Genomic DNA, 12,812 nt, shown 5'->3' with positions numbered 1-12,812 from the left:
CTGGCTGTGGGGAAAAAAATGTTGCAAGTAATTAAAATGCCAATTTTATTATTTTCAGACTTCTCACATACAGAACATTCCTCAACATTAGCAAACTAACACCCATATATTGAAAAAGTGAAAGGTCCTTCTAAGAATCTGGAAAAGCCATGAGGAATTTTCTCCATCTCTCTAGGACTAAAAATGCCAATGTTTCTTCGAAATATTACTTAAACTAATGTTCCCCCTAAAAAGCTTTCCACTTGCCAATTTTTTTTCCTGTTCCTCAAAAATCAAAAGCTTGTTTTGAAAGAAATATGAAAGGACTCAAAGGGATTGCATTGAGCCAAAAGTCCTCCTTTCTCCATCCTCGCTCTACTCATCTGGAAAGCATCTGGCAAACAAATCCATTGATAGCTTAGAAAAGCCTTTATCTATTCTCACAGGCTTAAGAAGAGTGGGTAACATACACATTCCATGGATTCATCGTACATCTCCTTTATGTTATTTCAATTCTGAAAACATAAAGAGTACAGCAGAACATCTATCATGCTCCCAGAGAAAGGATGTTCCTGGTAAGGCTGCATCAAGCCCTAATTCATAAAACAGTCAGCAATTGTTGCTCAGCACCATCCACAAAGGCATACCTGCGTATGGAGCTCACCTGAGTCCAGCTGGGTTTGTTGCTCATTATTTGGTCATGCTGAATCAGCTACATTCATAACCTCAGCCTCAGTTTGCTGCCTCACACCACATTTCCCTGGTCTTTGAGATGCTTAAGTGGCTGCACTGCTGCTGAACACAGAGGACAGGAGCACAACTGGCTCCAGGCAGATTCTGTGAGCATTTGCTGGGCACTCCCTTGATCTACACTCCATAGTTTCTACATACTTGGTGTTGCTAATGCTGCAAGTAAAAAGCAGTGGACTTTGGTTCTCATTAGAGTGCTGCTACATTCAGATGTAGAGGAGGACTGTGTACTAAACACAGAAGAAAAGTTTGTATAGTTCCCTTAGATGATGCTGAATATTCACCATACATGGCAGTTTGCAGATGAGAGCAGATAAAAGGCATGAGATCCCTTCATAAGCATGACAAGTAGCATTTTCTGTTAAAACTATACAAAATACACACATGCTGTATTTAGACATTAAACTGGCAGATTGGGAGTGGCGTGCAAATACATGTCAGTCCTCCCAGACACGATTCATTCCGTATGATACGAAATCAGATCCTTGATCCTCACTTTCTCCTAGATTGTCAAAACTGAAGTTTATATAGCTGAAAAACTTATGGCATGTCAGCATTTGGAGCTGCCCCTCAGTCCATTAAACCATAGTACAAACCATCTGTTGCCCCCAAGGGTTAAGTGACAGTTCTTGTCTCAGAGATACTATAGTTGAGACAGGTTTTCACCACTGGTATCCATGGAAAGGAGGTTTAAGTTCAGAAATGGACCCAAGGCTCTGGCTGCTGGGATTCAGCATTTACATCTGGGCCCTTATTAGGGCACTGGTATGGCTACTAACACAAATAGTCTCTGCTTCAATTGGTTTCTGGAATACCTTTCCAAGCCCCAAACTAGACACTTCAGGTTGTCAATAATGTTTCGTTCATTGCCCACCAGTAGAATAATTTTCTTCAGGTAACTAAAAGTTTTTTCATCCTTTATAACCCACCTGCAGTAGTAATACCAGGAAGTAAGATTCTTCCCTAACAAAGAATATAACCAGTTAACCAGTTCCATTCTCTCATATGACCCCTTCCCACTGCAGGTTATTTATTTAGTTATTTTTAAAGACTGTTTTGACGCTATTTAATTTTACTGATGAGATTATAATACAGGCACATCAAAATCATAGACACACACAGCTCGTTAGTGAAACTAACCCAGGTAATGCAAGACAAACAGATCCTGCCCCCATACCATAAGTCAGATCATACTCTCCCCATGTGGAAGTACAAAGCATACATTTCTCTTCTGGAGCATAGAAATGAAGCATGTAAGACGGTCAGAGAAGGAAATTGTGAGCTGCTCTGCCTTCCCTGTATGTCTGTGTAAACTCCATGATTGCATTAATCAAACCAGCACTATGTTATATTGAATATTCATCGCTGAATAAAGGCAAGTATTTATGCAACAGGGTTTAAATGGGAAATATTCAGGATGATTTTCTGCTAGGAAAACATTCATTTTCAAATAATTGATCATTATAAAGGTAAAACTGGAAGCTGGCTGTTAGAATTTGTTCAGCAGACCTTGGGGCACCTAATTCCTCTCTGTACTTACAGAAACCTTCCGGAATCAAATTCCCCTCTCAGTGAAAACCTTAAACCAGCATTAAATGTCTAATTAGTATCCTGTGTAGAATAAGCTTCCAATTTTCTGTTTATACATTTCTTAGTATTTAGCTTCTTACAGTGATAAATACAAGTCTTCTAATGCCGTTTTTCACACAAAGCCACCACAGCATTGCTTTCTCACTCCTCCTGCAAATATGTAGGATGTACATGCAAGATCACAACCTGTTTTTTGTGTGTGTTCTGTGTTCTTCTCAAACACACTGTATGAACCATTGCAATGTATTCTTTGGCACATGCAGAGTCTCAGAAGTTATTTTAAATCTGTAAAAGAAGTTAAAACAAGTTTGCAAATGATTCAGACTTTGTGGAGAGCTCTTGGGAATGCTTTCTTGGCTGACTTGCAGTTCAGAACTGGGAAGGGAAATGAGAGGAAAGGATAGCATTATTTGCAGGTGGTTTCAAGATTTTAACAGTATCAAAGTCATTTTACAGGCCTTTGTGCTTGTCCTTAAGATTTTACATGTCTTGGAAACTTACACAGCTTTGCCTCACACCATGCAGCATCAAAAGAAATGAGTGGCACATTACCAAGCAGAAGTCTCCTACATTATATGAGCCACTAAGTTTCCAGGATGATACTTTCAGCAGGAAAGCAAAAGAGAAGATTTCATTTGTCTGCATTTCAACTTCTGATTTATAACGAGGGCTAAAATTTGTTTTGAAGGGTCTTGCTGGGAATGCAGTGCAGATCTGTGGAAGCCGCATGCTACTGATATTACACTGTGTTTGGCAGCCCTCACTGCCTTGCCACATAGTCTTCCCAGCTGCAATTACATTTTAGCCATTGCTATGAACTTCTTTTAGAGAACCATCAGACCTCGAGGATGCTGACGCTAACAGCTACCAACAGTTATACAGAAAAACAATTACAAATAAGGTTTCCTTTTCCTGAATGGATGACTCTTCTCTTCCTACAGACAGCTGCTATTTGAGATTGAGCAAGTTACCATTCTAACACCATGGTAATAATTGCGGCTTTTTAATCAACTGTCACACACCAGGGAGAAGACTCACTGCCTCTCCAATGATCTGGTTTACACACAGAGGAGTGCAGCAGGTTTTCTGCCATGCTCTTTTGCTTTTCTGATTTCCTTCCACTTGACTTATCTTCCCATCTTTGCATTCAATTATTATTAGAGTCTAACTTGAAATGGACAAAACAAATACTACCAGATTACTTTTCCATGGTGAGATTTGGATCCTTTTTCAGGATAAACAGACAAAATCTTGGTAACAGAGTTTCTATTGCTGCACACAGAAATTCCAAGAGCTGCTTGTCATCTGTTGGCTGGGCAAGAAGAAACAAATCCCAGACATTCAAAAAAAGTCCTCTTTCAGTTGGATAAAAGCAAGATTTATAGACTTTGGGCTGAGCTAAGATACAATGGGCTATTACATCTGCTTGTTTTCACTCGTTCTTTATTACTATATATCTTTTTAAATAAAAAATATTACAGCATTCCACTTCTCTCATGAAGCATTGTTGAATTTCAAAACAGTGAACATCACAGCATTAGAAAACAACAAGTGATTCTGTGCTAAAAGTTAGGCAGAAACTTAAACTGGATGTCAGTATTATAGTTGAGTATCAGAGAACTCAAAATTGAGGTTGTTTTACAGCTCCCAGAAGAACATCAGAACACATCTGCAACCTGCTCAGTTAGTGAGAAGTGTAGCCATAAGGCTAACTCTGTCACCAAAGCAGCAGGTGCAATTCAGGTTGATAAAGTCCAAGCTTTAATAACAAAAAAAGGAGAGCCAAGCTACATTTTTATGATACTGAATGTTCTGAAGTGACTTGCTCAGACTAAGTGCTGGCTCATTACATCTGTATGCGATAACATCCCAGGAGGGTTTTGACCATCTTTTCCCTTTGCAGCTCACAGTTCACTTGAAGCAAGTTCCAACTATAAAATGTATTAGAATTTTCCTAGCACGATGTGTCATTTTGTGAATTCAGAATACAACCAAATATTAGAAGAATTATACAGTTTACTGTAGAGATCATGGATTCATGGCTTTACCAGTCTACTGCTAGACTGAGCAAATGGAAAAATTAAACCAGATTTTGCTGTTTAATGCTGGTTACAAACCTGTCAGGTCTGAGCAACCAGGTCAAGACATTGTCACTGAACAGAGCACAGCCTGTACTTGTTTGTAGCACTGTCCCCTCTCTCAGATGTCATTGCTGCCTCTCTGACATGTGGCACTGGGTATCTGCGCCCCCTGTAATCCTGGAGAAACAGCTGTGAGACTGGATCTAGATATATTTCAAGTGGAATTTGCTTTGCTAATACATACAGCCCTAAAGTGAGATATCCAATTCATCAAAGCATTACTATGGATGTTTCCTAGGCTTTACTGACAACAACTCTTATTTACCAACCTCATGACTAATCCATGCCCTCATACTATTTAAGGTCTTCTTGTGTCTTCTGGACCTCAAACCTTACACACCTTGGCATGCCTGAATTAACCCTTTCTCAAGCAGCATGCTGTACATTTCTCAACCACCCACTACAAGTCAATTCACTCTTACCATATCCCTATTGACAAAAGCTGTTCATAAGCTGACTGTTACTAGATATGCAATGGTTAGGTAAGAAACATAGTAAACATGCAGAATTTTAAGGATATGACTCATGATGAAGCAGTGAGTCAGTAAATACCAGTAGAAACTTTCAGGCAAAAGAATCTCCAACAGCATATTATTACTATGCTTATATACAAATCCTAACAGCACACAATTTAACCATAGTCTCAAGAAATCAGCCTCCTAGATCTTTTACTTTTCAACAGGGAAAACCTCATGTCAAAGTTATTGCAATAGTGCATATGCATTAGAAGAATAAAGCAACTCCCACAGTCTATACTGACAAGCTGTGATGGCAAGCTTTCTTCTTTTGCAGACAAATCCTACTATTTAATGCTTCTGCAATCTTAACTTCACACTTTGGATCCCCATGAATGCTACTTTGACACATCAGGAGTTGTGTTGTTGGCAAAGCAAGGGCAGTGGCAACTGGATTAATGGAAGTGGACAAACAACATAAGCCTTCAATAAGGATATTCACAGACATCCAAAGAGGAATCCAGCAAAGAAGGATCAATCCCAATCTGCCTATTGTAGTGTTCTAATCATAAAGAAGTTCTACCCAGAAAACAGTAGCACTTACAACAAACCACAGTGCTAGGCTTAGAAGAAAAGCAATACAATGACAGTCCTATCACGCAATGCACCCAGTGATAAAGAGCACTAGTAGAATATGTTTGGTTTTATTTTCAGAGTCTCTGTAAATTCAAAGGAGCCCCACAGGTTAATATTCAAACCAAACACTACCACCAACATCCTGCTGCCTGTGCACAACATGCCCAGTGTCACTTACTTCATGCAGTGTCCAACTGCACCTCTTGCTACCGTGCTAGAAAGGTGCTCCCCTAAGTCTTACATTACAACGTCCAACAGGGCTCTCTTTCAATCCAATGGGTTATATCTTTTAAGAGGAATGCACAGGAAACTTAACTTGCATTATCAGCAGTATCATACAGCTAACCTCATTACTACATACTCAGGGAAACTACAGGATGCCATGAGAGTTCTTTTTCTGTTGTAAATACGGACACAGAAATACAACATAAAAAAAGAAAAGTTGCCATCTTGAGGGTTTCAGTCTGTAGCCAATGAGCTTTTCTTTCACACTGGGATATCTGTTGTATTTAGTACCAAGTTTGCTAGCAGGGAACAATACAAAATCCTATCCACGACATTAGGAATAATTTTTTATAAATGTGGATAGATTCTTGTCAGTCATCTCTGTTTATAAACGGGTTGGGTCTTGGATAAAGAAAAAAAATATTAATTGCATTCAGGCTATATCTCAGTCACTCATGTGCTTCCTCTTGTCTTTGAAAGTCAGTGCAGTCTTGTCTACATTGGTTCCATCCACAGAAATATCCCTGCCACAGCTCCAGTATACAGCAGAGATTTGCATTCCTGCAGACTATCTTTAATTCTGAAAATATACATTCAGTCCGATGAGGAGAAATGAAACTGGGTGCCTAGACTGATATAAAGAATATCAGTGAATGCACAACTGCAGGCAATGAACAGTGTGTTGTTTGCTTCCTACCTACAACAGGTTTTATCCACTTGACATGCATTTAAATTACAGGATAAGCTTGAAATTAGAGGACAAGCAAAAAAACCTTAATAATAAAGAGATAAAGAAAGAGACACAAAATGCAAACAACCCTCCCTAACCATCCTTCTTACCACTCACCAGGCTACTCCTGTTTAATCTTGCCTTGAGGTGTCATTAACAGACATTATGTGGAGATATACTATATGGGGGTATAAACACTTGTACTTAAGCACATACATTTTGATGGAAGAACAGGCTTATTTCCTGGGCTAGTTCACTCAATAGATCATCTGTTACCACTTACTCTTTCAGACCCCCCAACAAATCTCTTCCTACCAATTCTCCTTTATGAAGTCTCAAATAGATGAAGCTCACTTGCATACATTGTCCCAGAATCTGGAAAAAGTATCACATCACCTGCTGAAAAATGTTTGGAAATCAAAAATAGAAACAGCTACATCTCTCACTCTTTGGGGCTCACACAGTGCAGTGGAACTGGTCTGTGTGAAATATATGAAGTGGTCATCAGAGGAATTGTGTCCTGGCTGGTCCTTGTCAGAGAACAGGCTTGCCAACTGGGATTTCTCTCTCCTTTTCAACCCTTGGTTATATTAGTTATCAAATCAACCTCTGCAGGAAGGTCTGAACTCCCCCAGATAAACTTCCTGAACTTCTGGATTTAAAATTCTTTCTTACACTACAGAGAATACTGCCATTTGGGGGAAAAGACAATATGCTTGATTTTTGGCACAGTTGTGTGACGTTGTCATTAACGCTAGACAAATTTAAAAAAACAAACAAGTTTAGTATAGCAAAACAGAGGATAACATTCTGATTAATAAAAAGTTATCAATACCAAAACAAAAAATAAGACTCAGAACATAAGTTGAAACATCTGTCTGAACCATTTTCTGAGTCATGTATCAAAAGTAGATAAGGGAGATTTAACTTAGTTGTACTGAATCCTGAGTTTTCAGGAGATGTGGAAGACAAACTTTAGCAAAGATTTTATGGTGTTTCCAGCTGATAGTCAACATTTATTTCTGCAGATGATGGAAGAACACACCTCTGTTACACAGTTGTATCACTTGGTGGAGGAGTGCATCTAAAGCTATTTGTTAGTATTCCAATCAACAATGGCAATTAGAAATGTTTCGATATTTATAATTTCCCTATCCTCAACTAAATAGCTACATGAACAGGTTTCAATACAGTAGTTTTATTCAGAATAAACCTGGCAAAAGACAGGAAGAATAAGAAATATTTGGATGTACTGATCTTATAGCCATTAAAATTTCTTAGTAAGATACAAAGAAATCCACTGTGTTCTTGTCAGCACACCACAGCCTCTAACTTTGATAGTCCAAAAGCACACAATTGGATAGATTTTAAAAACAGTATTGGGAAAATGAGATCTAGCTGTTGGTCGCAATATGACAACTATGTGCTACAGCTACATGCTAGAAAAAAGCAATGAGACATCATTTCCTGAGTGGAGGTGGAACAGGACAAATGGAAGACACTAAGAGTCCATGGGGAGAGATCATATAAAGAACAAAGTGGTTCACAGTTCTGATAAAGAAAAGAACATTCTTTCTTACCCAGTCAATGAAAATTATTACGTTTGATATAGGCCATTAATCTTCCCACATGCCCTAGAGACCTAAGTGAGTCTATGCACACTGTTCTGGTGTTTTTGATGGCAACCAATTAATCTTAATGAGAGAGAATACTGAGTTTAGAGGTTCTATCTCACTGCACTGCCATTTATTTTCACTGGCAGTTGGCTGAATTTTCCTTTACAACATGGAGGTTATGAACGTCTCATTTATTTTGACAATGCAATCACATCACAAAGGGACACTGATTGATACAACTCTGTTTAAAGTGTTACAATCTTAAAATTGCAGTTCAGAGGTCCATTCAGGTACCAAGCCTTCAGTGATTTACTTAAGGTTTTATTCTGTTCTCATTTCAGTTGCTCTTGGATGTTTTTCTCTTGGCCTCTGCCCTTGGATCCTGCTTTGACACTCTTGTGTGTTTTCCATTTGCTGTTGTCTGAAGTCTTCAACATCCAAATCCCTGCCTTTTTTTTTTTGCTGTTCAACAGCAGCAACACAGAACCAGTGGCAAAGAAATGTGACAGAGGCACTACAGCGCTCACCACTTTAATGCATTCCTCAAAGAATATCCTTCAGGAAGAAGTTGCTGTACGTAAATATGCTGCACTGATTCCATTAATCAAAAACAAAATTCTACTTAACTACAAAAACTGAAATGTAGGCAAACAAATGCAAGAATGAAAAATAACTTTACCATGCTGACTGATAAAAGAAAAACAAACCATTCGTTTCAGCTCCTGAATTCAGGAGTTGTGCTAAAAATACAGAGTGAGGTAGGGAGAGAAGGACTCAATCTTTCTGGCTGACAGCAATTGTACATTTTAAAATGTTTCCAGAGAACTTGGACTTTGCATTTGCACTGACAAAAAGCTATACTGGTAATTACTGTGAGCAACTGGATTGACTTTTAACTGTTAGTTTCATCACAGTTCCTTTGTATGGAAAAACATTGTATTATTTATGTTTAAATTTCTTCTTTAAATAAGGTAAAACATTAAAAAGTTTGCTAGGAACTGTGGCACATTCACTGGCTTTTTCCCTGGTCAGTATTACAAGTTTCTGTCTTCCTCCTTATGTAGAAAAACAGTAGGTGTCCAGACATAAAGAAGGAGGCATTTTTTATAAGGCAAACTTCTTTCATTAGGCTGTAAAGCAGGCATGACTTGTCAGAAACCCTCTTGCAGCTGGTAACAGGACTGCTGGATAGCAGCACAGACACAGTAGGCTCCCTGTTTCCATTGCACACCATCTTCATTTCATGAGCTGGCACGCTCCCAGTTGCCTGTGTCTTTAAGCAAGGACTTCCTGGGCCGTTGTGGGTCAGTATGGACGTTCTCAGCTTCTGATTTTTTTTTTCTGAAAGTCCAGCCAAAATCTCCTAAGTCTGAAGGCTCAGGCAATGACTTGATTGCAAAACAATCTTGAGTGCATGAACCTAATTGGCACCATCTCTGTTTCACCAGCGATCCTCTGTTAACCACCACTACTAAGTCCTAGATGCTTTCCTTGGCAGCCAAACTCCTTCCACACCCACACAGAAGTGGAATGTAACCTTTTAGCTTAAGGCTTTGGTACTCAGCCCCGTTCTGCAGCATTGTACGGATGCAGAAGTGGAACTAAGACAGTAGAGACATGGCTGTACTGAAGTTCCTACGTTTTTTCTTTCTCAGTATGTGCAAAGCTCATTTCAAGTGTAGCTCTTACTAATAATGAACTGCAAAGAATCATTAACTCTGTAACACCAGCCACCTGCTTCCTTTGATCAGCAATAGGCTTAATAATTTTAATATGCAAACAAAGTAAATCAAGCCTCCTTACCTCTTCCCCTCTCTGGCACTGTTCCCCTCATACCAAAATTAAATCCCTCGTCACGATCTCACTTGGTTTTCAAGGCTGCTGTGCAATGAATATTACTTATTGATGATTTGTCTTCTGTTTCCCTCCATCTCCTAGATCATTTGAACACTAAGCACTGGTTTCACGTTAAATTACGAAAATTCAGTAATCATTTCAATTGGCCTGGACTGAGCTCTCAATCAGCACAGTTCACAGTACTGCCACAAAGCAATAGAAACGTGGGTTAAGAACCAGCAGAATCCGTGCTGTAGGTACTTGAATGCATTCAGGTTGAACAACAGACTAGCAGTAATTTTCTGTGTAATTCTTTGTACTGATCTCTCCTGGGAAATGATGATGAAATTTGAGAAGTACTCAGGCCTGTTTCAAAAACAACATCTACAGTTTCTCAACACAAGCCATATATCAGCATAATGAACTTAAACTATTCACTGGCTGGTCAATTTACAGCAGTAAGAGGAAACAAAAATCCAAGTTCAAAACCTCAGTTACTTTTACTACTACTTCCTTAAGTACACATTAAGACAGAAACATTTTATTACTGCATTATATTTGTTGTCTTAAAAAACATGAATTGCTTTTATTTTAACAGCAGTTTCAAGAGAACCTGTTAGGGGAACTTTAACTAGGGAATTCAGAACAGAACAGTTGTGAAAATTCCCAGCCTCACACAGTCACACTGTCCAGAAGTATTTCAAAGCAGATAAAAACTGTGCAACTTATTTCTTTACTCTAATCCATTGTTGATGAATCTTCTTATATTGAAAAGATCTTCCTGGGACTTCTCCACAAGTTACTGGAAAAGGCAAATGAAGGCATTCACTACATGGGTAAGCACTCTACTGGACTAGTCACCTTTACTGGATTCGTTTCATCATTAATAAGCGTGTGTCTTACTTGTGATTCAGTAGAAGGTTTGAATCTATTACTTTTTCCTCAAAATTGAAATGGAATTCCACAAAAATGTTCCCTTTCTCCTACAAGTTAAAAGGCAAATAAGCCACAAACAGGAGGTAAAAGGAGAACTAATGCAGTGTGGGACTGGTTGTGGATGGTCTCTACTTTTCATCCACCTCTATAGCATAAACGCACAGTCAAGACGTGAAAGAAGCCAAATCCTTGTGTGTTACTGCGTGCTTACCACTAACTTGTTATTCTTTCTCCTTTCAGATATTACACACATTTTGAAGTTGAACCTTGTCAGAATCTCTACTGATAAAGGTACATCTTTGTGGTTAAAGCAACAGAATGGACAGTCGAGTTTTTTCACATCCCTTCTCTATTATTCAGTGACTGGACTCTGGGTATCCCTTTACCAGTATGTAAGCTAACATACATTTCACAAAGCTTGTGCATTGCCATTTCTTACTGGATAAAAGACTCTGCAGTGAACTCAATGTTTTATTCATTGAAATTTCTCACTGGCATCGCGTGACATAATTCTACACGTGCATTTCTGTTCACAGTTTTCAATTCATAGTCCTCCCCCTTTTCCCCTCACAATTAAATGGGATTGGCTTTCATGCAGTGGGCTGCTGGCTTGCCATAGAGAGAGTTGGGATAGGCTGCCTTTAGTGAGCAGCAGATTTTATTTAAATCCTTTCTGCACAGAATGCAAAGCCTTGAATGTTTTCCAGGAGTGTGGATTGTGCTGACTTTAGTGCTCTGAGCAATAAACACAGCTGTGCTTGACTGACTAACAAATGTGGATACACAGTTCTGCTACACATTCACAACAGAGCAGTCAAAATTCACTGTCTACTGCATCAACAAAAGTAATGACACTGTAACTGCAACCATTATATATGGCCACCTGGGCTTCAAATGTGAATGAAGATTGGTCCTTCCGCATAAAATATTGTACTGGAATGTCTTTCTGTGGGGGTGTTTCTTTTATTTTTAAACAGTAGTTTCTTAGACTAGCAGCCAAGATTTTAAATAGTTCCCATTACACAGATGACTAATAATCAAGGTGCTCCTCTCTGAATTGTGCAATTCTCCCAGTAGGACATTCCCCTACGCTCAGGAGACACAGAGCGTGCCACTTTGCATCAGCAGCAGACAGCCTGGGAAAATACTGTTTGCCTGGCATCATAATACTTTAATTAAAAAAAGTCTGCAAACTCTAATGCCTCTAGGGATGTTAAATTTAGCTGAAAATCTAAATGTTAAATTACACCAAATCTCCAAGTAAGATGCTGTGACGAAGGATATGGTAATGGCAAAATCAATCAATCAATCAATCAAAGTTAAGCTGTACCCAATCTAGGCAGTTTAAAGCTGAGTTGGTAATCACAGAAAACAAGTTATGCCAATCCAGAGGGAGGAATCACCCATTTGCCTCATTTTGCTCTCTCACTTTTATGTCTAGGCAATACTAATGCCAAAGAAAATACTCAACTACAGCTGTCCACAGCCCTAGAATCATTGCTCACTTGGAAATATTAAACAGGATCACAGCTCAACTGGGTCAAAATGAAATTGGCCAAGGACAGGGATTGTGGTAGCTCTCTCTGAAGTCAGTTGGGATCTTACTGTATTACTATTTCTCATCAAACCATCAGCCAAAGGAAAAAAGCAAACTGGCCTCAGGAAAGAGGTGCATTCTAGGTATGGACACTGCCTCCTTTTGTTTATACCCATTTCTGCTGTAGATCATCAGGCAGAGGACATTTGTCTTTTACTGTATACAACACTCTACTTTTCCAATTGTATGTGCTTAGCTTGCAAGTGTGAGAACAGTATGTGGCTTTCAGGTTCAGATATTTTCCAGCCTTATCCTGTATGAAAACTTCTTGTGTCTCTCCTTGTTATTAATCTAGAGAAGTTTTGAGATGTTTTTGTATGA

This window comes from Lagopus muta, chromosome 15 (assembly GCF_023343835.1).
Source record: "Lagopus muta isolate bLagMut1 chromosome 15, bLagMut1 primary, whole genome shotgun sequence".
In the NCBI taxonomy this organism is placed as follows: Eukaryota; Metazoa; Chordata; class Aves; order Galliformes; family Phasianidae; genus Lagopus; species Lagopus muta.
This window is presented reverse-complemented; position numbering follows the sequence as displayed.